This window comes from Rhinopithecus roxellana, chromosome 4 (genome assembly GCF_007565055.1).
Source record: "Rhinopithecus roxellana isolate Shanxi Qingling chromosome 4, ASM756505v1, whole genome shotgun sequence".
NCBI classification, from domain to species: domain Eukaryota; kingdom Metazoa; phylum Chordata; class Mammalia; order Primates; family Cercopithecidae; genus Rhinopithecus; species Rhinopithecus roxellana.
Window position 1 is genome coordinate 94,494,308 of NC_044552.1, and position 27,312 is coordinate 94,521,619.

The window sequence follows — 27,312 nt, forward strand, 5'->3', positions numbered from 1 at the left end:
CATCAAAGCCTTGTAATTAGGTGGCCATAAAATTTATCGTGCAACCTTGTGAGGGTAGAAGCAAGTGCTATTAATAATTACACAGAAACAAGAATCTTAAACTGGTACTGTCCTGGGCAAACAAAGATATAAAATCATTCTACACATAATGAACTTTAAAAATCGCTAACATTGTAAACTGGTTATTTTTGGAGAAAATGAAAATTATGTGTTATTAGAAAGCTTGTAAGGCATTGTGATCTGATGGACAGAAGTGAAATCTCAATTCTACATTCATGGGGACTCTATTAGGAAAGGAAGACTTGTAATACGAATATCTCCCTCTGTGAGCTCCAAAGAATTTCACTGGTATTTCAGGCTGGAGTATGTATGTTTAGGATTATTGATGGAGTGAGACCTTTCCACTCTTCTCAATGTCTTGGCAGCTGGCTATGGATATTTTCAGATTTAAGGTATTTTATTTCCAGAGACCTGTTGTATGCTAGACTATTCCAAAGGAAAAAAAAATCAGGAAATAGTATCAACATGAAGGAAAAGAGGCTTTCCTATTACTTCTCTCATCAGGCATTGTTTTTTTCAATTTATGTTAACAGGGAAGTATTCAAATTTTTAATGTGGCTTAACCCTAAGGACTGCTGCTAGAAAATAGCCAGAGGGTGTGTGCTGTTTACACAAGTCACTTGGTATCAAGAAGGACAGCATGCATATCCTGACCTAGTTCTATTAATTTGTCTGGAGGACAACCAAGAGACTGTGCACTGGAAAGAGATAAGAATTTCCTTCCCCAAAATTATTTTAGATGAAGGCACATATCCATTTTGGATGAGACTAAAGAAATAGTATTGTAATTAAGGTTCAGAGCAGTTATTGGGTTCGCTAATGCTTGAGAGAAAGAATATCATGAAAATATTGTATGATGGGTGGATGTAGTGGGATGGTGAAAATCATAAATGCAAGAGTAGGAGTCCCTGATAGTCAAGTTGAGGAGTCAGAACTGTCAGTTAGCTTCTTGTAATAGAAGTTCCTTAACAAGAATGGAGAAAAGTTGGAATATGCTAAATAAGATGAAATATTTAGTTCAGGAAAGTGGAGCATGTTGTTGAGAGCCCAGAACAAGAAAGTTAATTTACAGTGTTTCTTTTGGAACATCTGAGATTACCAGTTTGCAATGTAAATAGTTGTAAGGACAGTGGTTCTGACTTGAAGCAGAAGAATGGTTCTGCAATTCAGACATCAGACACTTTTTACTTCTGAGGACAAAAATTCGTACTAAAGGAATTCATTGAAATTTAAGTACAAAGGTCTTTTTAATTATTCTTTTAAAATTTTATTTTAATTTTTATAGTGTAATTTTTTATTAAGAAAAATTTTAAAGCCAGATGTGGTGGCTCATGTCTGTAATCCCAATGCTTTGGGAAACCGAGGCAGGAGGATTACTTGAGGCTGGGAGTTTGAGACAAGCCTGGGCAATGTAGCAAGACCCTGTTTCTACAAAAAATTAAAAAATTGCTGGGTATGGTGGTGCAGGTCTGTAGTCCTAGCTACTTGGGTGGGCAAGGTGGGAGAATAGCTTGAATCTAGTGGGTTGAGGCTGTAGTGAGCTATAATCATGCCACTGTACTTCAGTTTGGGTGACAGAGTGAGACCCTGGCTCAAAAAATGTTAGATGGATACATAATAATTTTATGAACTACATAGTGATGTTGTGATACATATAATATATAGTGATCAGATCAGGTAATTAATATATCTATCATCTTGAACATTTATCATTTCTTCGTGTTGGGAATATTCAATATCCTCCTAGCCATTTGAAACTAAATAATATATTATTCTTAATTATAGTCATCCTACAGTGCTGTAGAATATTAGAACTTGTTTCTCATATCTAGCTGTAATTTTGTATCCTTTAACGAATTTCTCCCTATCCTCACTTCCCCCTACTTCTCCCAGCCTCTAATATTCTCTGTTCTACTTTTTACTTCACTTTATGAGATCAACATTTTTTTTTTTTTTAGCTTCCACATATGAGGGAGAATATGAGGTATTCACTTTCTGTGCCTGGCTTATTTCACTTAGCATAATGTCCTCTAGCTCCATCCATGTTGCTGCAAATGACTAGGTTTTATTCTTGTTTATGGCTGAAAATTATTCCATTGCTCAAACATAGCACATTTTCTTTATCTATTCATCTGTTGATGGACACGCAGATGGATTTCCATGTCTTGGCTATTGTAACAGTACTGCAGTAAACACGGGAGTATAGATGTCTCTTCAATATACTCATTTCCTTTCTTCTGAATTGATGCCCAATAGTTGGATTGCAGGATCATATGGTACTTCTATTTGTAGTTTTTGAAGAACTTCCATACTGTTCTCCACTGTGATCGTACTAGTATACATTCCCACCAACAGAGTATAAGAGTTCCTTTTGTCCACATGCTTGTCAGCATTTGTTATTTTTTGTCTTTTGGATAATAGCCATCCTAACTGGGGTGATATGATACCTCGTTTTGGTTTTGATTTGCATTCCCCTGAGGATTATTCAGGTTGAGAATTTTTTCATATATTTCTTAGTCATCTACATGTTTTCTATTTTCTTTAACTTTCTAATGAATATTGATCTCAAATATACTTTTAAAAATTATTTTAAGATTTTTCTATTGCTTACATTTCATCCAAATGTAAACAATGGAAACAATAGTCCTTATATCTTGGTTGTTAAATTTGATGGATTTCCTTATTAATAAAGTTTTTAGTTTAGTGCTTCAACATATTTGTGAGCTTATTTGAGGTGACTATTTCTCTCTTTATTTCTCTCTGCCAATTTCTTTTCCACTCCAGTAATAGTTTTGTTTATCTGCCCTTGGACCTCGGAATTCTGAAGGCAGAATCAGAGGATGGCTTGTCACGGGTACTGTCCAAGGTGATTTTTTCTGGTTCTTCCTCCACAGCAACATTCAGGGTGACTTTTTGCTTTCTTTCACAGGCTTCACAGACACACCTCAGCCCAGGTTTCAAACGGTAAACCTGCGTCTGCTGTTCCTGCTACATAGGACCACACAGTCGCTTCTGTTAATGATCCTAGAGTCCTAGATGCTCTTGGCTTGGGCTTCCATGTAACACATGTTTCTGTTCTGTTCTTTAAATATTAGCCTCACTCTTTGAATAAGGATATTTATTTTTAAATGTTCTGACAATATTATTTATTATTGTTATGTTTAAAGCTGAGGGAAAAATTCAAAGTCATCCTGGCACAAAGTCCTCTGGTATTTCATGGAAAACAAAAATTTTACTTTTTTCTTTATGATTGCTACTATTGTTTGCAATTTTTTTTTCCCACAGTGAAATTACACCCAAGTCAAACAAATTTCTTTATTTCTTTGATGACTTCATTTAAACATTTTTAATTCTTTATGTTGAGTACATCTTACCTCTATGTTTTTAAATAACTTGGTTATATTTTTCCAGAAGCCTCACATAGCTGAGGACTAAATAAATGTTTCTTAATGATTAGAAAAATTACAATCAAAAAATTTTTAAGAACAAATACTGTCCACAAATCTGTCTAGTGATATCCTGCTAAATATCGTTTCGTTATAATAGTTTTTGTTTTTGTATGTGTTTTCTTGGTAAAAGTAATTTCAAGTGTTTTCTTCCACTCCACAGTCTTCTTTTTCCTTTCTTTTTTCTTTTTTTGAGATGGAGTTACGCAGTGTTGCCTAGGCTGGATGCTATGGCGTGATTTTGGCTCACTGCAACCTCCGCCTCCTGGGTTCAAGCGATTCTCCTCTTTCAGGCTCCCGAGTAGACTGAGATTACAGGCACCCACCATCATGCCCCGCTAATTTTTGTATTTTTAGTAGAGGTGGGGTTTCACCATTTTGGTCAGGCTGGTCTCAAACTCCTGACCTCAAGTGATCCTCTAGTGTTCTGGCCCACGGTCTCCTTTTTCAATTGGCTTCTCTCACCTATTTGCTCTTCCAGAGGAAAGATTATGTCTCAACTGTCAAGCAGATTAAATTGAGATCATATTTAAATTATAACTTAAGAAAAATTAACATTTTATGCTATAAAAATTCTCATCTGATAAGATGGAATGTTTTTTTTCTATTATCTTATAGTAAAATTCTGATGTCTGTGTGTATGTGTGTGTGTTTAATATTTCATGTTAATATTGCAAGGAGTTTTATATTATTCTTTCTTTGTGACCAAACCTTTTTGTTTATATTCCAAGGACATTGTTTTTATGAAGTAGCAAATGTTTACTATTAAAAATTAAACAATACAGAAAAGTTTTAAAAGGTAAATGACAGTATTACTGTACATACTAACCACTCAAAACATTTAGTAAGCAATGTTTCAGATGTTGATCTCCACAAACTTACACATCAAAGTAAGATTCATGACAGACAGACATGAAGGTCAAATTAATAATATAAAAATAGGTACACACTCTATATGGATTTTAATAAAAATATCACATTGGTTTCATTTGCATTTAATAGACAAAAAGATGTAAAACTGAAAAATCTAGTGTTTAAATAATAAAATATATTACTATTGAGAATATTTGTCTCAAGTAAAGACAAATTAAGAACATACAGAGTTTGAGAGCATTCTGTTTTTCTATTTATTGCACGTGTCCTTTGTGTTAACTAACCTCTTGCTCACTAGATTGATCTCCAGTTTTTGGATACTTTCTCTCATTGCTCGTTCCCCACCCCAGATATATGATGACTTGTCAAAATGTACCCGTCTAGATTTTGTTCTGCAAATACAACATCTGTTGTTTTATTTAAGTTCTATATTTAAAGGGATCTTAGTTTTCTTTCCCAAGTTATATATTTTGATTCATTTATTTAACTGACTTCATTGCCAAGTGATTTTTCAATAGGATCACATGAGTGGTATTTCTCTGAGTTATTACATCTTTAGAATGTCTGTCTGTTGGTTTCTACCCAGAATGACCATTTGACTAAGCATCATACTCATAGATTAAATTGTCTTCTCAAAACTTGGAGGTATTGTTCAATTTTCTTTGGCATTGAGAACTACTGTGCCCAAGTATGAAGCCAATCCTATTTTTCACTTCTTGTAGATCTTTTTTCTTTCTGTCTATATCCCTAAATATTTTTCTTCATTCCCGAATTGGAATAGCAACCAGGATACAGCTGTGTATTAATTGTTTTTTTAAATATTTATTTTTTAAAATACATTTTTCTTTTATGTTTGAACACAAGTTATTCTTTAAATATTCATATTTGGCATGTTTCATTCCTTCTCTATTTTTGGGAAATACCACTCTGTTATACCCCTAAGTGTATTTTCTGTTCAAAGTGCTGGGTTTTCTATTTTTTATCATAGTGTCTCTGTCTCTTTTCACACTCACATACACACATATGTTCATATATGCAAGTGTTTATATATACATAAATTACATATATATGTATGTGTCTGTCAACGACCTTCTGTATTTTAATATTTGTATTTTTCTTCTATATTCATTGTGATTACATCAAGCCTTTTACCTATGCCTGTAATTTGACTTTTATCTCTATCTATTCTAGACTTTGTTGTCTCCAATTATTAATTAGTTTTGTAATCACATTGTTTCATTCTGTTTTTTGTCTAAATTAGTTGTTGCATATTCTTTAGATTTTTTTAATTCATATTTTTAAAGACTCTTCTTAGTGTGAAGTTTAGATATGCTTATTTTTCTGTTATTTGCATTATATTTTCCAAATTACTTTTTCTTTTTATATACCCTATAACATAATTATGTAGCTACAATGTCATATTTTTCAATTCCTTTTTTGCTTAATAGACAGAGATGCCAATTGCTTTATTTTCCTTAAAAAATACATGTGAATTCTCTTTGACATCTACCACCACTTGCTTGGGACCTAGGAAGAGTACTGAAGTATTTCTGTGCATGTCAGAGGGCAGGTACTGCTATGAAGCCACTTTCTGTAGTGTAGGGCAACAGAAGGGAAGCAAGTTGAGGTATTCTTTGCCTCATCAGACCTGCCTCTCTCATACACACATGCCTGCTGCTGCACTCCACTAAACTGTGATTACTAGGATGTTGTTTTCTTACTTTTGCTAACATGTTTTGAATTGTGGCATATGGTTGTATCCCTTTTCATTGCTTGGTTTCTGTTGTGGTGAATTTTTACTATTTAAATTAAGATAATTATATAAAGACTAAAGAGGGATTCAATAATGTAGCTTCTTTCTACTACCTTAACGTGGAAGACTATTTTTCAAGGTTTCTCTATTTAATAGTTTGTTGTAAGTTTTCTGTTTTATTATTTCTTTACTAATTGACCTTGTTTTGTGATTTATTTCCATTATTTCACAGTATATTATGTTTCCTTCTTCTAAGGAAGATTTTAATTCCACTGCTGTATTTCTTATTTTGGAAGCTGTCTTACTCATGCATTTTATATTTTATTATATAATTTTTTTATTTTACTTCACAGTAGATGTGTGGTAACATTCTATACATGTTCATATATTATGCCATTGTTTTTCTAAATAGGATTTATTCTCTTTAGGATAAACGAATTATGTTTCCAAGTATTTAGATACTAGTATTTACCTCTGATTGTTCATTATACTTACAGAATGAGGTGTATTCATATCTGTTTCTTAAACTTTGAGATTCAAATTACAACATAATATTTGATACATTCAAAAAGTGTTCTGGATCAAAAACAATTAAAATCACAGATAGCATTTATAAGCAGTGAAAAAGGAATCATGACAAAAATGTCACTTGGAGAGATCATATAGGACTTAATGCTGATGAATTAAAAATATAGATTATATGGTTAAGTAGCTAGAAAAATACAATTTGCCAAACTGACACAAAAATAGAAAGCATGAATGGTTCTCTATATATATTTATATATTCTATATGTAAAATGCACATGTACATGTATAATGTACATATATGTGTAAATGTACATATATATTGTGTGTATATATACATACACACAGATATATGTATAATCAGTCCTTCATATCTGTGGATATTGCATCCATGGATTCAATCAAATGAAGGTTGAAAATATTAAAAATGAAAAAGAATGGCTGTGTCTGTACTCAACATGTACAAACTGTTTGTTCTTCTCATGGTTTTCTAAACAACATAGCCTAACAATTATTTACCTGGTATTTACATTGCATCGGGTACTATAAGTAATCTAGAGATAATTTAAAGTATAGGAGGGTATATACGTAAGTTACATGCAAATACTGCATCATTTTTTATAAGGGACTTGAGTATCCATAGATTTTGGTATCTGTGGTGGGTCCTGGAACCAATCCCACATGGATACGAAGCTGTGACTTTGTATACGCAGATTGAATACATTGAAATCTATTATTAAAAATCTTCCCCAAAGTGAAAAAAAGTAGGTCCAGATGGCTCTCAGATGAATTACATAGAATTTTTAAGGAAGACATAATGTCAAGCTTACCCAAACTTCAGACTCCAGAGAAAAACTAGAGAATGCTTCCCACCAAATTTGTATGGGCCTACGCAACCTCTATACCAAACCAGACTGTAAAATTTGCAAACAGTATTCTAGCAAAGCAAATTTATACAGACACACACACACACACACACACACACACACACACACACACACATAGAGAGAATACCTCATGGAAAAGTTACATTTTTTTTTTTCAGAAATACAAAATTAATTTAACATTTGAAAAACCATTTCAATTTGCCACATTAGTAGAATAAAAAAGAATAATATGATCATCTCAATAGGTGCCTAAAAAGCATTTGATAAATTCTTTTTTGCATGGCTAAATTCCTTTTATTTTTATTTTTTGTAGAGATGGGGTCCCTTTGAATTCTTAATTATTATTATTTATTATACTTTAAATTCTGGGATACATGTGCAGAACATGCAGGTTTGTTACATAGGTGTACGTGTGCCATGGTGGTTTGCTGCACCCATCAATCCGTCATCTACAATAGGTATTTCTCCTAACGCTATCCCGCCCCTAGTCCCCCACTCTTCGATAGGCCCTGGTGTGTGATGTTCTGCTCCCTGTGCCCATATATTCTCATTGTTCAACTACCACTTATTAGTGAGAACATGTGGTGTTTCGTTTTCTTTTCCTATGTTAGTTTGCTGAGAATGATGGTTTCCAGCTTCATCCATGTCCCTGCAACAACTTACAAGGGAGCACATTTGATAAATCTTAACATACATTAAAAATAAAAATTACTTGCAAACTAGAAATAGGAAGATTTTTTTTCCATCTTATAAATGATATCTCCATAAACTTGATATAAATGTGCTATGTAATGATGAAATACTTAAATCTTTTCTTTGAGATTGGGAATAAAATGAGGGCTTCTGCTCTTTGTAACTTTTCAACATTTCATGAAGTTTCACATCCAGAGCTTCTCAGCCTTAGCCTTATTTGGTGAGGAAAATTATTTATTGGGGGGCTGTCTTGTATGTTTTAGGATGTTTAACAGCATCTCTGACCTCTGGAGGCCAATATCACTCTGCCTTCTCTCAGTTGTCCCAGTAAGAATGTTTCTAGACCTTGACAATATCCCGTGGAAGAAAGGGCAATATCGCTAGTTAAGAACCACTGTTCTAACTAGTATAATTAAACAAGAAGAAAATGTATATATGAATTGGAAAATAAGTATTAAAACATTAATTATCTGTGGATGGTGTATTTGTATATGTAGAAAATCCAAACAAATCTATACATAAAAGGATGAATAAATTGGTTACAGGAGGTTGTTTAATGCATATATATTCAACATATACAAGTTTGTTACACTCCACTATAGCAAAGAACAATAAAATAATATTTTAAATGTTATTTTTAATGCCATGAACAAAAAGTTTGGAATAAATACATGGTGTGTCTGTCCTCTGAAGAGAATAATAAATTATTATTGAGAGTAATTTTAAGAACCAAAACAAATGGGAACATATGTTCATGGGATAGAAAACTCAATATTGAAAATATTTCAATTCTCTTTAATGATTCAATGAAGTTCCAATAGAAATACCAAACATCAAGAGATTATTAAGCTATGATAATTAAGATATAATTGGTACAAGGAAAGAGAGATTTATCAATGAAATAAACAGAATCAACAACCCAGAAGTAGACCCACACATATTTGGACACTTCTGGGTAAGGTTGTGTTACACATCAGTGTAACAGCCTTTTTAATAAATGGTACAAGATCTGTTGGATATTTATAATGGAGATAAAATAGAACTTGGCCTATCTTTTACACTACATACAAATATAATTTCTGGTGTGTTATAGATTTAAATCTAAAAGCAAAACAATACAATTTCTAGAAGAAAGTACAGCACAATATTTTCATGAACTTGGGACAGGTGTAGATTCCTGAAACAGAATGAAAAACTCTAATCTTAAAGGAAATGATTAAGTTGGACTATATTAAAACTAAGAACATATTTTAAGAAACATTAAGAGTATAACGGCACACTGAAGAACAAGACATTTGCAATGTGTACCTATGATGGTGGGCTGGTATATAGATTATATAAATAACTCCGAAAATCAATAAAAAATATAGATATCCCATAGGAAAATGAATACAAAACATAAACAGGTACTTGATAAAATAAGCACATGAAAAAAAAGCCACCTGGGTGGCTGTCAAATGTTTTCAGTCAAAGAGCTGGAAGTGAGTTGATATGTGCAGCTCTTGTTCTTCCAGAACGCATTGTCTTCACCATGCATGCTCTGTTTGTTTCCCTTGACTGCCTCCTATTTTCAGAGACCTGCAGATAATGAATGTAGGTGGCCTTACATGTCCCTTGACTGCCTCCTAGTTTCAGAGACTTGCAGATAATGAATGTAGGTGGCCTTACATGCAGATCTACACTTGTCCCAGACTCTGACATTAGGTTTCCCATCCATCTCTTCACAACATAAAAGTTAACATAGCATAGGCAGTATGGTTTCATCTTCTTTTCTGAGTTCTCAGTTTTTTTATTGTTAGTTTGAGGGTTTTTTTTGGGGGGGGGTTAATTTGTTTTTCATAGAGAGTTAGGAGATACTGTGTTATACTCTCCTGTAGAGATATCATTTAAAACAGTCCCAGTCTACTTTAAAAGGAAATTCAGATATAATCTTAGAAAAATGAAGAGAAGCCTCAGAGCATAAGAATGATGGAGGGTGGGGAGAGGAGTGGGGAATGAGAGGAAGAGATCAATTGGCAGGAAGAGATATCACAAGCTGCTTCCCCTCCCCAACGTTTGGCAATCAGAGTGAGCGACAATGAAAAGGAGAGCACACCTGTGTCAATAACAACACAAATTAGAAATGGTGAAGTCATATTTCAAGAATTTGAGCCTTAAGACTTTTTAGATAGGAAGAAGAAAACAAATGACTGGGAAATAAAAGAGGTGATTAATGACCTGGAAATAATTAAAAATAATAACTAAAAATAAGAGAAGTGAGGAATGGACAGACTTTTGTCTTGTTTCTTCTTTTTCTTTTCTTTTTTTTTTTACATACTTGGTCTAAACAAGGATAGACAAAGGTTTCGTATCAATTGACTGTAATGTACTAAGGACTTATGAAATATTTTAGTTTTTACAATAACATTATGAAATGGGTATTAGTTTCTCCCTTCTATAGGTGAGAAATGTGAGAGACATACAGTTTAAGTAATTTGCCTTAGGTTACAGAGACACCTTTGTTTCCTGTCTTTAATGTTCTTGAGCAACAGATTATGTGCTCCTCCATAGTCGGCATAGCCCTTTCTACTTGGTAACGTTGATTTTGGAAATATTGTTTATTACATTTATAATAAAGATGTAAAGCACATATATTATTTAAATGTAAAGACAATGTGTGTTAGATGGGGTTGTAGATATATGCATGCTTTTATGACTTGTGTACCTAAAGTAAATATATATAATTGCCAGGTCCTTTTTGATTATTCTAGAACCACTGCTCAGCTATTGCCAGTCCTCCCAGATGAAGACATACTTCTGAGAAACGGAAGAGTATCTCTTGCACTTTCTTAGAAACTTCAAGTCTGGTTTTGAAAGGAAACATCAGATGAATAAGAAGAGACGCTAGAAGAAATAACCTTTGATAAGTAAAAATAGATGCATTTCGCCAAGGTATTTGTGATATCATCAAGTGGTTTTTCTTCTACTCCTCTTTCTCTTCTTCCTTCTATTTTACCTAAGTTAAATTCCAGCTGGCCTAAAAAGTAAGTGTTTGAAGACTTTTATTAATAGCACAGAAAATAATAATGTTAGCTTATTTTAGAGCTGAGAAGGAGTAGAAGGATTATTGATGTAGATATTAACTTTGTAATGGCAATATGTACTGAATTGTAGCTCATATAAAATTACTCTGAGTAATAATATAAAATACATTAACATGAGTTGGAAAGCCCTACTTAATTATTAACCTTAATATAGAAGGAATTGATGATACTACCTTAAGAATTTTTGGCTAGAAAATGACATTTGGCATGCATCAAGAATTCCTTGGCTTGCCAAGAAGTACAATGTTAACACCATATAATGAATTATAATGAGCTGGTTATGTACTATATACCCATATTTTTCCTTGAAACTCCCGAGACCCACCATAAAATCAAGGCATTAGGAATAAGTTTAACATCTTTGGGAGAGTGATGATCAAGCTCTTTATATACTTCAATGATTCACTTCCATTCATATAGAACAAAATGTGGGGCTTCTAGCTAAGGTAGTCTGTTTGTAATTGGCCAAGTAATATTTAACACTCAGCACCTTTAAGTGACATATGATAGAGAAGACACCGTCTTATCATTAGGTTAACGTTCATGTACCCAGGAAGCAGTGAACACATAGGCAAGGATGTGAATCATGGACACAAGTTTTAAACTTATTTGCTCTCTTCCGAGCGAAATTACCCAGCCCCTATTTTTGCCCTAAAGAGGGGAAAGGGATGGAGCTCTATCAGGCCAAGTGAAAAACTTTTGTTCTTGAACTCTCTACAGAAAGGTATTTCTCTCTCTATTTTTCTATCAACTCTTTCTTTCCACCTGATCACAAGCGGAAAATAATACACAGATAATACACAGTGTGACTCGGAGGTGTCTGGCTTTCCTTTAACCCTGGTTTAGAAACTTTTTTCCAAAGTCTAATGGTCAAACTGGGAAGCCAAATATTAGGCAGAGTGTGCTCTCCTATACAAGTGGTTGTGGTTCTCTATCTCATCCCATTTTCCCTTTATTTAATGAAGAGTGTAGATGGAAAGGACTAAGGGGAAAAAAATCAATGCATTTTCCATGTTAGCAGCTGATGTACACATCACTCTGGACTCATGTCCAAGGATGAGTAAGATTTTATTATTATTTTTTAATCAGCTCACAAAGGGAGGAAACACTACGGGGTTAGTAACAGGGATCTGTAGGGGAACCTGGGTGCAGGTGAAGTTCGTTATAGCCCTTGCTGATGTTGTGTTTTGGTAGCAGAACACAGGTAGCTACAAACAAGAGAAATTTATGCTCAGTTCTCCCAGCAGGACCTACCCCCAGACAGGCTGTCTGGTCAGCACTCCATTCCAAGAGAAAAAAAAAAAAAAAAAATGCAGAAAGGAAGAGGTAAGACTCGATTTGCTTTTCTAATGTGTTCTTTTCTCTAAGTTTCTTATGAGTAAACCTTTAAAATGAAAGCCCAGTGGAGAAACCAACTTTACCTCATAATGTGGCTAATTTAAGAGAAGCTCAAAGTCTTGATCACTGTCATCTATTTCTGGCTCTCTGATTTAGCAGACAGATGAAGTGCACTTATAGCTGACAGATGTGGAAATCCATATATAGCCAGACAAATCTCTAGTGGCTACTGATGCAAAATAATATGAGTTGTTTCCGCAAAGGTCAGTTGAAATTTGCATTTGGAGTTTTCTTCCTGGGGTGCTTTTAATGATAGGACCAGGTCCTCAGGCTCTTGTAGTAAAATATGCCCTCCAAATTTGTCAATTATGCTAAGGTAAAATCTGGGTTGAAGAAATGTTAAGAAAAAAATGTACTCAGAATATTTACCACACACATAGAGAGTAGCTATAAGATAACTGAATGAGAATTGTGACATTAATCTACCCTTGCAATTACCCTGTTAATTGGAAACTCGATTATCAAAATTAGAGTTCATTAAAGGTAAAATGTTTCTTCTGTAAATTTCATCTCCTGTACAAGATAATACAAAATATGATGCTCAGTGGGGAGACTATTTTATCCACTTGATTCTTTTTATGGCTTACATTTCTGAATACTAAATTGTGATTATCTGTCTCATTCATTCTTTTTAAAGAACTCATCATCACCATTGTTTTTATTTATATAAAGTTAGATTGCTTTCATAAACTATCTAATCCCAACTCTCTGCACTGTGCAGTGTTTGAGTACACTTAATTTACTTCACATTTTTCACTTTTTATTGCTTAAGGAAATAAAGCAGAATTTCAAGATTATTAAAAGCCAATTTAGATCTATATACCATTCCATTATTGACCCAATTTAATAATATTTTAATTAGTCATTTTACTAGCTTGACTCTAGAGTTATAGAAGTGTTGATTGTATAAAAATAAAGGAGTATAATCAATATTGTAACTTAGCTTGAATCAATTTGTTTTGCTTGTAGGGGGTTCTCATTGGGAAACATCCTGAGATTTTTGTGCAAAAAAGAATATTATGTTTTTTTCCTTCTGTTTCCATAAATAGGGCTATTTGTGTGAATGCCATAATTCAAAAACAACAAGAAAAAAGGATAAGTTACTTCAATAAAATTAGCTCCTTATTCAGTGTCAGATGTGATGTCTAAAGACAGAGGATCCCAGTTTATTAAGTTTAGTTGATAACCTTTTCATATAATATAGTGCAGGTAACCTTTATATCCTTATAGCAACCATCTTGATATATAACACATTACTGGTATTCAGTGAATATTTTATGAATGGATTAGTGAACAGTTAAAACAAATATTGTACTTTCAGGAAATAATTATAAAGCTGCTTTGAAAAGCTATTGAGGTAGTTGCTAATATGCATGTATAGGTGTCTGTAAACATATATTTATATTTTTGCTGCAAAGTGTGATATCATTTGTTCAAGTGTATAAGTATCTTTTGTAATAAAATATACATTTAGAGTCAGAATCAGAATCTAATTAAAACAGAAAACTTAAATCTTTCTGCTTCTGAAAAGCACTATACTATATTCTTCATTGTCCTCAAAAATTTCTGGGAAGAGGAATTCTTTCCTGGTGCCAAAAAAGCATATTTCAGTTAGAGTTGAAATGTCATTCTAATTTTTTAATCTGAATCCCATCTGCTCCTCTCTTAACCTACTTCTCCTTGTCTTGTCAGTGTAATCAGAATAGTCCTCACTCATAATTACTCATGACTGTGATGACTTTAGATAATTCTGCAGTGTCCTCAGACAGACAATATCAAACTCTGAACAACTGTCATCTTTAACAAAGACTCCCTTCTTATTTTTTAAAAAATGCTTTTGGGAAGACTGATTTTTTAAAGTAACATTTGCAAAATATGGATATAAAAATTAAAGGTTAGAATTTTAATGTGTCAAGCATGAATATGTTTGCCATTAATTGAGTTGCAACAGTGATCACATTTATTTTCTAGAAAAAATCATGCTACAAGGCTAGTCAGTTTCCCATTCTCAATACTGGAAAGAGTGAAAAAACAATTTTTTCTTAAAAACTTATTTGATATTCTCAAGTTTTGTGTTTGAGATCAAACATCACTTCTAGTTATCTTATGTGGATTACAACATAGAAGACTCTTTTTTTTTTTTAACTTTTATTTTTGGTTCAGGGGTACATGCTCAGGTTTGTTATGGAGGTAAACTAAATGTCACAAGGGTTTGTTGTACAGATTATTATCCAGGTACTAAGCCTAGTACCCAATAGTTATTTTTCCTGATCCCCTCCCTCCTCCCTGCTCTACCCTCAAGTAGGCCCCAGTGTTTGTTGTTCCTTTGTCTCTTATTTAGCTTCCACTTATAAGTGAGAACATGTGGTATTTGGTTTTCTTTTCCTGCCTTAGTTTGCTAAGGATAATGGCCTCCAGTTCAATCTACGTTCCCACAAAATATGTAATGTCACTTAATCAACAGAACATAATACTGGAAAAATAAGAAGCGAAATTCTTATTGTGAACGTTGACCTTTCCTTTTTCAGGTGTGTTTTATGATTTGTTTAATATTAAATTCAAAATTATTGGTATAAAGCTATTTCCTCCTATAGATGACAAGTTTATTAAGAATAGAACTTGTGAACAAATCATTTTTAAATATATATGTATGTATTCCCATGTCGTTTACCACAGGGCATTGTATATTGCAGGTGATCAAGAAATACTTACGGAATCAAATGAGAGTAAGTTTTTTGCTGGACCTTTAATGGTTATAAGGAAAATAAACTCACTGAAGGTAGCTCAAGTTGGTGATAACTTATTATAAAGATAAATGTGATTATAATCATGTGCTGCAAACTATACTAGCATGTGGACTTAGAGACAGACTAGAAGGTCTAACTAGGGCAGCTCTAGCAATTTTGCAGAAGAAAATTACAAATCTTCCCTTTAGTGCCTCACTATTACTGCTTCTTAACAACTTTCCAATGTATCTTTATCTCTTGGGCTTTCTCTCTTTTTGCCCTAAATCTATTGCCAGATATTTTCAAGCTTATTCCACTCTTGCTCTGAGAACCTTCTTTCTCGGAATGTATAACCCATATTCATGCTCATTTAGAACCACTGTTATAATGTGTACTCTTTTAATAATTAATTGTTCTGGTTTCTATATATAGTTTTCCTTAATTTTGACTCATCTTGTCTCTCTGAATGCATTCTTTGCATTTTAGATTTTACAAGTAACTGCCTGCTTCTCTGTGTTTCTAGATTCAAGAACAAAAATTGATTACCTAACTAACTCAGGGCAGAGCTTTCAAACCAGAACACTCCACAAATACCTACACAAGCTATGATTTGGTTACTATTGGGTCATGAGTTCCTATGCAGAAGTAGGGAAGTGACACTTATGTGACATACATGTGACTGCCCCTCAGCTAACACTGTGAATGGGAAAGTCACCCACAGAAGTGACTTTAAGTATGGTCTAAAATCTTCATGGTATGACAAATATGCTTTTGTGAAGCATTATATGAGGATAAAAAAATCTTAGCTTATTTTTAAAAATCTTATATCTGAGTTTTTAATGAGAAAGTATTTACATTTTCAAAACGATAAGCTAGAGTTTAAGTTACTTTCTGTGAGAAAGTTAGCCATTTTAAATGTTACACTAATTCTTTTTAATCCTAGCTTTCTCTTCTTATCTGTAAATCTATTTGTAATTCTTTTTGCTGACAGTGAAAAACCTGACTTATGTTATTCTCAATATATTTTCTTATTATAACCTATCCTTCTCCACCATCACTGTTCCCCCCTGTACAAACGACTTTGTCACTCTCCTTGGACTCTGACACTGTGTCAGTGTGCTGATAGCCCAATAGCCCAGTGTGCTGGGCTATTACCACTTCTCTCTCAAGTGGATATCCTCCTTCCTTGCTTCAGCTGGAACAACCCATGCATGGCTGCACAGATCTCCCCATTTTGCTCAAGCTTCAGCACTCCATGCTGAGCTGCCTTTACTTCCTTCCTCACAATACCCAGCAACCTATGATACGGTTTGGGTGTGTCTCCATTCAAATCTCATCTTGAATTGTACTCCCATAATTCCCATGTGTGTGGGAGGCACCCAGTGGAAGGAGATAATTGAATCATGGGGGCAGTGTCTCCCAAACTGTTATCGTGGTGGTGATTAAGTCTCACGAGATCTGATGGTTTTTGTCAGAGGTTTCTGCTTTTGCATTTCCTCCATTCTGTCTTTGCCTGCTGCCATCCATGTAAGAAGGGACATGCTCCTCTTTGCCTTCTGCCATGATTGTGAGGCTTCCCAAGCCATGTGGAACTGTAAGTCCAATCAAACCTCTCTCTTTTGCAAATTGGCCAGTCTTGGGTATGTCTTTGCACGTGGGAACAGACTAATACAGTAAATTGGTACCAGTAAAGTGGGGGATTGCTGAAAAGATACCTGAAAATGTGGAAGCAACTTTGGAACTGGGTAAAAGGCAGAGGTTGGAACAGTTTAGAGGGCTCAGAAGAAGATAGGAAAATGTGGGGAAGTTGGAACTTCCTAGAGAATTGTTGAATGGCTTTGACCGAAAGCCTGATAGCAATATGGACAACAGGGTCCAGGCTGAGGTGGTCTCAGATGGAGATGAGGAACTTGTTGGGGCCCAGGACAAAGGTGATTCTTGTTATGTTTTAGGAAAAGACTGGCAGCATTTTGCTGCTGCCCTAGAGATTTGTGAAACTTTGAACTTGAGAGAGATTATTTAGGGTATCTGGAGGAAAAAAATTCGAATCAGCAAAGCATTAAAGCAGTGATTTGGGTGCTGTTAAAGGCATTCAGTTTTATAACAGAAGCACAGCAAAATAGTTTGGAAAATTTGCAGCCTGACAATGTGATAGAAAAGAAAATCCCATTTTCTGAGGAGATATTCAAGCTGGCCACGGAAATTTGCATAAGTAATGAGGAGCCAATGTTAATCTCCAAGACAATGGAGAAAATGTCTCCAGGGCATGTCAGAAGTCTTCACAGTAGGCCCTCCTGTCACAGGCCCAGAGGCATAAGAGGAAAAAGTGGTTTTGTGGGACAGGCCCAGGGTCCCTGAGCTGTGTGCACCCTAAGGACTTGGTGCCCCGTGTCCTAGCTGTTCCAGCCATGGCTGAAAGAGGCCAACTTAGAGCTCCAGTGATGGCTTCAGATGGTGCAAGCCCCAAGCCTTGGCAGCTTCCATGTGGTGTTGAGCCCGAAGGTGTACAGAAGTCAAGAATTGGAGTTTGGGAACCTCCACCAAGTTTCAGAAGATGTATGGAAATACCTGGATGCCCAGGCAGAATTCTGCTGCAGGGGTGGGGTCCTCATGGAGAATGTTTGCTAAGGCAGTACAGAAGGGAAATGTGGGGTCAGAGTCCCCACATAGATTCCCTCTTGGGGCACTGCCTAGTGGAGTTGTGAGAAGAGGGCCACCATCCTCCAGATCTCAGAATGGTAGATCTGCCAACAGCTTGCACCATGCACCTGTAAAAGCCACAGACACTCAACACCAGCCCATGAAAACAGCCAGGAGGGATGTTGTACCCTGAAAAGCCACAGGGATGGAATTGCCCAAGACCATAGGGACTCACCTCTTGCATCAGCATGACCTGGATGTGAGACATGGATTCAAAGGAGATCATTTTAGAGCTTTAAGATTTTACTGCCCCGCTGGATTTTGGACTTGCAAGGGCCCTGTAGCCCCTTTGTTTTGGCCAATTTCTCCCTTCTGGAATGTTTGCATCTGCCCAATTTCTGTACCCCCATTGTATTTAGGAAATGATTACCTTGCTTTTGATTTTACAGGCTCATAGGTGGAAAGGACTTGCCTTGTCTCAGATGAGACTTTGGACTGTGGGCTTTTGAGTTAATGCTGAAATGAATTAAGACTTTGGGGGACTGTTGGGAAGGCATGATTAGTTTTGAAATGTGAATATATGAGATTTGGGAGGGGCCGGGGACAGAATGATATGCTTTGGCTCTGTCCCCACCCAAATCTCATCTTGAATTGTACTCCCATAATTCCCATGTGTTGTGGGAGGGACTCAGTAGGAGGAGATAATTGAATAATGAGGATAGTTCCTCCATACTGTTCTCCCAGCAGTGAATAAGTCTTATGAGATCTGATGATTTTTTCCGACGTTTCTGCTCTTGCGTCTCATTCCCTCTTTGCCTGCTGCTATCCATGTAAGATAGGATTTGCAACTCCTTGCCTTCTGCCATTATTGTGAGGCTTTCCCAGCCATGTGGAACTGTAAATTCAATCACACCTCTTCCTTGTGTAAATTGTCCAGTCTTGGGTATGTCTTTATTAGCAGTGTCAGAAAACAACTAAAACAAGCAACTTCACCCACTAATGAATTTTGGACTTAGTTATTCATGAAGGGAAGGGGAAGGAAGGAGGAAGAATGGATTATAATTTATCAATTTGTAAGTTCATCATGTTTTTATAAACCTTAAATTTTTTTCTATGTTAAATGTACTCCTTGCTGATGGAATTATTTTACTTACAGAAAAGTTGCAAGGATAATTTGGTTTTTGTGTACTCCACACCCATTTTCTCTCTATATCGCCATTTTAGATGACCACCTCTCATTACTTTTAAGACATTTCATCGACTTCTGAATATCTAGTTTTACTGTCAAGGAACCTACTGTCAGGACAATTGTTACTCTGTTTTAGATCATTCATCTTTTTCTCTTTGACAGGTTTTAATACTGTTTCTTTACTGTTGATTTCTATAGTTTTTCAGTGTGTCAATATTTAGTTTTATTTGTATTTATTCTCTCGGCATTTGTGTTATACTGATCTGATTATTTATAAGATTTCTTTAATTTTGGAAAATTATCAACACAACAATTTCTTCAAATATTACCTCCGTATTATTCATTTCATTTTTTTTCTCCTGGAATTTCTACTTATTAAAATGTCAGAATATCTCTATCTTCCATAACTCATAACTGCTATTGAAATATATATATCTATCCCTCTCTAAGTCTAGCAGGGAGAACAATACAATCCTGTTTATTATAATTTTTTATTTAATCAATAAATTTCTTTTACCATATCTTTAGTATTTTATTTTTAAATATTTGCCTATTCTTTTTTCATTTTTACCTTTTTTTGTTGAAAAATTTTGAATTTTATTTTAAGGGAGGTTGTGCTGTGTTGTCTCTCTTTTTGGAAATGTTCAATGTTTCTCATTTAAAGTCTTTGTCAGGATGGTTTAGAAAACTAATTTCTCTCTCTCTCTTTTTTTTTTTTTCCTGTTGCCCAGGCTGGAGTGCAGTAGCTGGAGTGTAGTAGCATGATCTCAGGGCTCACCGCAACCTCTGCCTCCTGGGTTAAAGCAATTCTCCTGCCTCAGTATCCTGCATGCCTCCATGCCCAGCTAATTTTTTGTAATTTAGTAGAGACAGGGTTTCACTATGTTGCCCAGTCTGGTCTTGAACTCCTGAGCTCAGGCAATCTGCACGCTTTGGCTTCCCAAAGTGCTGGGATTACAGGTGTGAGCCACCATGGCTAGCATAAAATTAATTTTTCAAAGTGTATGCATGATTTTTAATCTTGTTGGCTGTCTTTCTTAGCATCCAAGTTTTGTTGTTTTGTAATTTTGGTTAGCCAGTAATTTCTGGATAAGACTTATGTTTTTAGTTTATCCTTTTTTTTTTTTTTTTTTTTTTTTTTTTTGGCTCTCCCCATCTGCCTCTCTGTCCAGCATTTTTTCAGTTACTACCTACATTTTTCTTCAGGACACGAATCTGCAATCAGGCTTTAAATTACTGGTTTACCTTTCTACCCTATATGATGATGGAGTATTTAAGAACTAATCATATGGTCAGTGAGCAGTTTGGCTGAGTTTTTATTGCCAAGGCTATGAGTTTTGAAGCTATAGCTTATGTATTTTCAACAGGGATGATACTGTCCCCAGTAAGATGAAAATGAAATCTTATAGGGCAAAAAACCCTTAGATATTACAATTGCTTGTGACCTTTCAAAGCTCAACCCTGTCCCTAAAAATCATTTTTTTATGTATAAAACTTACATTAATTCTTACAGCCTATAGCCTATTATTTTTACAGTGCAGACTGTTGTTCCCCAAAGTATATACAAAAATAATTAGAGTTTAATTAATTACTCCATTTAACCATTTAATATTTAAGACATTGAATGTAACATTATGTTAAAGGAGTATGTGAGCAAAAATAAAATGAACATTGTGACATGAAGAATAGTAATAAACATAGGAAGATAGATAGATAAAACATAAATAGGTCAAGATAGAAGAGTAGACTATGGTGAGACTCTGTAATTATATCATGTGAATTGAATTAATTTAAAAACTCTCCTTTCTGCAAGGGCAAATGTGTATGAGTACACACACACACACACACAAAGAGAGGGAGAGAGAAAGAAAGACAGGAAGAGAGAGAGAGAGAGAGTTAAAAGACTGTCAGAGAAGTAGAATGTGAACTAAGAAATAATGTTTCATTGAATAAATCTTGCAGAAAAGTTAATAAGATGCAGAAAGGAGCCTGAGATAAAGAAAGCAAAATGCATTGAGGCGAAAAGATGAGGTTTTATAATCATATCAGTAAAAAAAGAGATAGAAAATAAGTTCACTAATAAATTAGGAGAGGTAGGAAATTAGAGAAATCAGTGATAACCTCAAATGACTGAGATACTAAACTATTTTAACAAGAGAAATAAAAAATATCAATAATTAAAATGAAATACAAGTCTTACAAAAGTAAAAACTTAACAAAAGCAGGTATAATACACTTGAGAAACTTGGCTCAGTTGGGAAAAACACACTGAAATAATTTATTTTGCATGGATTTCAGGAGAGCAGCAGACTTTGTATGAGTTAATCCAAGAAGTTCCTGTTGTCATTGCTTTATGTTATTGCTATAATGTGCATTAATCCATTAGCATAAATTTCTGCTATGGGGAAACAAATCTATAGTCAAGGGAAGAATAAAGAATTTAGTAAAATATGAGCCCCTGACAACTATTTAGGTGTTAAAAAGGTTATATTTGAAGCTAATATATAACTTTTTTTTTTCTATTCTGCAGGCTTGTTTAATAAGCCAGGTTATTGTAATAAATGTGGCTTAACTCTACATTGGAAATACTTAGAGATAATTTGACACACTGGCTGACTAGACAAGCCAAATACTTGGGCCTCAGTTTCTTCCTTTGAAAACTGGGATATTGTAAAGATCAATGTTAATACAGTAACTGCATACATCATGACTACTAATATTACTACTAATTCTGGCAAGTATTTAACACTTTCATAATCAAGTAGCAATTCCTCCCTTAACTCTTTTTATTTTCCAAACAAAGATTTTTGAAACCCCCATTATTATTATTATTATTATTATTATTATTATTATTATTTTTACCAATCCTGATATTTTAACATTGTCCTACATAATCTATTTTCCTTGGTCAGGTTTTATAAAACTAAGTATCATTTAAACTCTGATTTGAACACAGTCCTCCTTCTGCAGTCACATGTAATCACATAGCATATGTTTCACAGATTTTATAGTGTTATGGCCAGAATCATTTTTACAACAAACACAAGCTGTTTGAAATGAAGTCAAATGTTCAAGGTCATGTTAATTACTTCTAGTTAGGGTTGTAAGTGGCAGAAGATGTTTAGACATGATACCTCTGTGGATATAGTCACAGAAATATATTCTGTTAGATGGACTAGCAATACTTAATGCACCTTTGCTGGATGATGGTAAAATATTTCAGTTTTAATTATATGTGCTTTTCAACCAGAGAGAAAGACCAATTGCAATGATTCAGCATTTGAACTTTTAAAATAATTGTTGTAATAATTAGATATTTCATTATAAGCTGAACTTATTCTACAATCAATCAAAAACCCTGCAGCTATGGTGAAACTTATAAGTTTAGGAAATCTATTGATTCTTACAAACACGCACTGTATTATAGCACGCGGATAAATCAGATAAACCAAATCTGGAAAATAATGTGCCCGGGGAAGACGGTGGTTAAGAAGATCTGTGAATCTGTAACACTCTGGTATCTTCTGTTCTTAATGTTTAAAGCAGAAGTTGAAGGTGTATTTAGTGCTTTCCATTACGACAATGGTTCATGTAATGTGGTCTCTAGAGGGGCAATATGGGCACAACCAGGATACTTGATAGAAACGCGAATTCTCAGGCTCTGCCCTAGACCTATTAATAGGGTCTAGTAATCTACATTTTAACAAGCCCTCCAGGTGATTCTAGTGCATGTTAAAGTTTGAGAAATACTGTATAAATTTTTAAATGATAACATTTGGGCAGAATTATGACATGTTAAGTGGGATAAAGTTCATTTGTGTGTGTACTGTTTTGAGATTTGGTCAAAATGAACATATTGGTTAATTTTGAAAAATCCACAAATATTTCAAATAAGTACTCACAATTTATAATAGCATAATTGTTAACACTTGCTAATGTGTCTTGTACTGTGAATTATTATTTACTTCACAAGAAGTCATAGTATACGGACATATATCAATTTTAGATTATTGCAGAAATTTGAACAGAGCTGGACTAAAATTTTAAATATTCAAAATTTAAAATCACAGATGCATAATTTCTTAGTGTTTTAGATAAAACAATAACAAGAAAAAGATCTTAATACATTGAAGTCTCATAGTAGATTAATTCATGTGTTCATTTCTACCCTCAACAAGTATTTGAGAACCTATTATGTGTTAGGCCATATTCTTGGACTTAGGAATAAAGTCATGTACAAAACAATCTTTCTACTAATAATATACTTCTTCATTCACCATTTAGAATTAAAATTTATCCCCTATTAATTTATCAAAATGTTTTAATTATTCATCTCCTTGATAATATTAGTTCTAAATTATTTTTTATCAAGTATCACTCAGACTAGCATTTGGTATGCTTAGGAAAAAATATTTCAGAAAAACTAGATTTTGGTCAAGTGTACCTCATGCTAACTGGGTGACCTTGAGAAAGTCTATCTTCTGAGCCTCATCTATTTCATTTACAAACTGGTAAAGATAACAGCTCTGAACTTAACCTACAAGACTATTGGCAGAGTGAAGTAGATAATGAATGTGAAAGTTTACTGTTACTGCTGTAATACATGTGGTTTAAAAAAATCTGAAATAAATCATTATTTACAAAGTAATCGATTGCACACACTTAAATTCTGGCTCTGACACTAGCTATCTGATCTTATGTAAATTACTAATCTGTTTGTACTAGAATTTCCTCAATAAAAGATTATATTATTTTGAATTTCATGGAGTTGTGCTAAAAATTAAATGGTAAGATAGAGTGCTTGTACTACCATTTAACACATTACTTACCTTTGTTGAGCACTTACTACCTTCGTTATTATTTTAAAAATTATTATCACTAAAACAATATTTAGACTAAACCTAAATACTTGGAACTCTGTACTCATAAATATGAGTCCTCATGTTCATAAATAAAATCATTAAATCTCTTCATAAAAGTTAGGAATTTCATTTAAACCTGTGCTGGCTCCTTGACACATTTTTAGAGTATATTTATTTTGGAGAAAAAAATAAGGATTTTAGCTACCACCTTGACTCCTTCTGACGAAGCAATGTTGAAAAGAAGATGAACTTTATAACCTTTTGGATTTCAGATTAATTTAAATTTTCATTTATTGGTATAACTCTAATGTTCTCCAATGTAAACAAAATCCAACTTTTGGTTATTAAAACTAAATAAAACTTTTATCAAGGAGCTATTTACTTATTTTAGCTGTATCAGAAAAATAGTTTACCACTTAAAGTAGTTATGGTTTCTCACAAGCTTGCACCATGTACCACAGCAGGAAAATGTAACAGATACACTGAAAGACAGGTAAAAGTATTATACAGGTGGCATCTGACTTAGGATGCTTCAATTTATGTTTTTTAGACTTCACCATGGTGTGAAAGCAGTAAGCATTCAGTAGAAACTGCATTTTGAGTGCCTGTACAACCATTCTGCTTTTCACTTTTGGTATAGTATTCAATAAATTACGTGAGTTATTCAATACTTTGTTATCAAATAGGATCTGTGTTAGGTAATTTTGTCCAACTGTAGGCTAATGCAAGTGTTCGGAGCACATTTAAGGTGGGTCAGGTTAAGCTATGATGTTTGGTGGGTTATGGATACTAAATGCATTTTTGACTTACAATATTTTCAACTTACAATGGGCTTATTGGAAGGTAACTCCATTGTAAGTTGAGAAGCATCTGTAGTTGAAATTGGCTTTGTGAGCCAACAATATAAACTTACCTTAAATGGTGGTATTGCTCTGTAGCTGCGGGTAGCTCATCACAAAACCATTTGGACAAGAATTATGTGAGCCCTTTCTGGAGCTGCAGGAGGCAAGGGAAGTGCAGGGAAGAGGTTGAACATCTGCAGCCAGAAGGAGAGAGTCATCGCCCCTTTGCAGCTGCCTTCTGAGACTTATGACCCAGTGAGCTCATGAACCATGTGAGGACCAGTTTGCCTGGGTTTGGAACATTTCAGATGCAGCCACTGACAGGGCCCAAAGCTCTGTATTAGCCTGACTACCAGGCATCCCTGAATAACTAGGGAAATGACTACTCCATGTCTCACAGAGCTGACTTATCCACCGGGGTTAATAGGGTAGCTCTTTGATGGATAACACATCTGGAAGGGAAACAGCAGGAACCACACACTTGCAATATAAATCTAAGAAGGTTTACTGTGTTTTCTTTTTATATTCTCTGTTTCAGTACATATGTGAATACAGTGGGGATTTTTTTCCTATGAAAAGTTTAAGATTTTTATTTGTGTCAAGTTTCATAGTTCTATGCTGAACCTGGGCTTTGTTTATGTATCTTACTCAGACACTCCTTCAGATTTCTACATCTTTTCTTATCATTTTCTGTAATGCACTATTTCATTAGAACTCACTGGAAATGACTACAGGCTTACTGACTTCAAGCTGAATGGATCTGGAAGAGCACTGAACCTTTTCCTGGCCATAAGCAGATTATATGAACTGCATTTGCTCTGAAGGTAGTTTTAAATAGATCACACACTGGGTAAACTGGTTGTTACAAGTTTAGGAAAAGTGAGCATACAAACCATCAATGGTTGGGAGTTGCACTAAAGCATCATAGAAAGGCAACATCCCCACAATAATCAGTACAATAATCAGTACTTTTTGAAATCTGAATATGGTAGAAACAAGCATGTGCATTTCTATACAAGTTGGTCAGCAACAGGCAGAAACAGCCCAAAAATTCAGGAAAAAATACACTAAATGGGTACCAATTATCAGGATCACAATTTGGAACTTCCTATCAAAAATTAAAAAGGAAATTATCTTCTACCTAACAATGACACTTATAGTCTACTTTATTCAGACATGCTTATACAAGTTTTAAAAAACATGATGAAATTAGTTGCAATAACATTTTGTATTGGAGGAATAACGTCAACTACCTACTGGTGCACCAATTAGGATATGTAAAGTATGGCCTAATGATACTAATATTACACAGTTGTTTTTGAAAGCAATGAAGAATGCATTCATGTATTGGTATGAAAAATTATTTATGCTATATTCTTAGTTAAAGCAAAAGCTACAAAAAAAGTATGATATACCAGTTGTGATTTCTTTTTCTTTCCTTCCTCCCTTTCCTCCTTCCTCTCCTTCTCCTTCTCTTCTTTCCTCCCTCCTACCCTTCCTCCTTCCTTCTTTCCTTTCTTCCTTCCTCTCTTTCTTTTTTCCTTTCATGTACGTATTTATTCATTCATCTTTCTATGTATCTATTTCTCAAGGCACATAAAATGTCTGGAAAAATAAACACAAATGAAAAATTTAACCATGATAATGCATTATAATTTCTGGAGAATGGAGTTGGGAGAACCTGGGTAGGGAAACTTTTGCCTATGGTTTTATGCTTCCTTTATATATTATTTGCCTATTGCTGAATAACAAAGCAACCCAAAGCTTGGTGACATCAACTAAAATCCATTTATTCGCTTACAATTGTGTAATTGGCAATTTGGGCAAGGTTCAATTTGGATGGCTTCTCTTTATTCTGTGTGACGTCTAGGTTCACTCTTGTGTCTAAAAAAAGTTGGTGGGTTAATTAGGGACTAGCTCATCCTGAATAATCTCACTCACATGTCTGGAGCCTGTGCTGTGCTGGAATGACTTGAGATAGCTAGGCCTCTTTCTCCAAGGTTTCTATTCAAGTTTGTTCACAGGGCAGCAGTGTTCCAAGAGGGCAAAAACAAAACATAACAAAACAAAACAAAACAGAAAACACAATCTCTCTTGAAGCCCAGGCTTGGTTGTCCCCCAGTGTCACTTCTGCTGTATTTTATTCTTCAAAGCAATTAGCAAAGCCAGGCTAAATTCAAAGAATGGAGAAATAGACTTCATCTCTTAATGGGAGGAGTTGCAACAAATTGTGGCCCTATCTAGTCCAACACGTTCTACTTTATGAATGTTTTATAATAAGCATTAATTATTTTAATAAGAATAATAAAAATAAAAGAGGTATTTATCTTTTTTT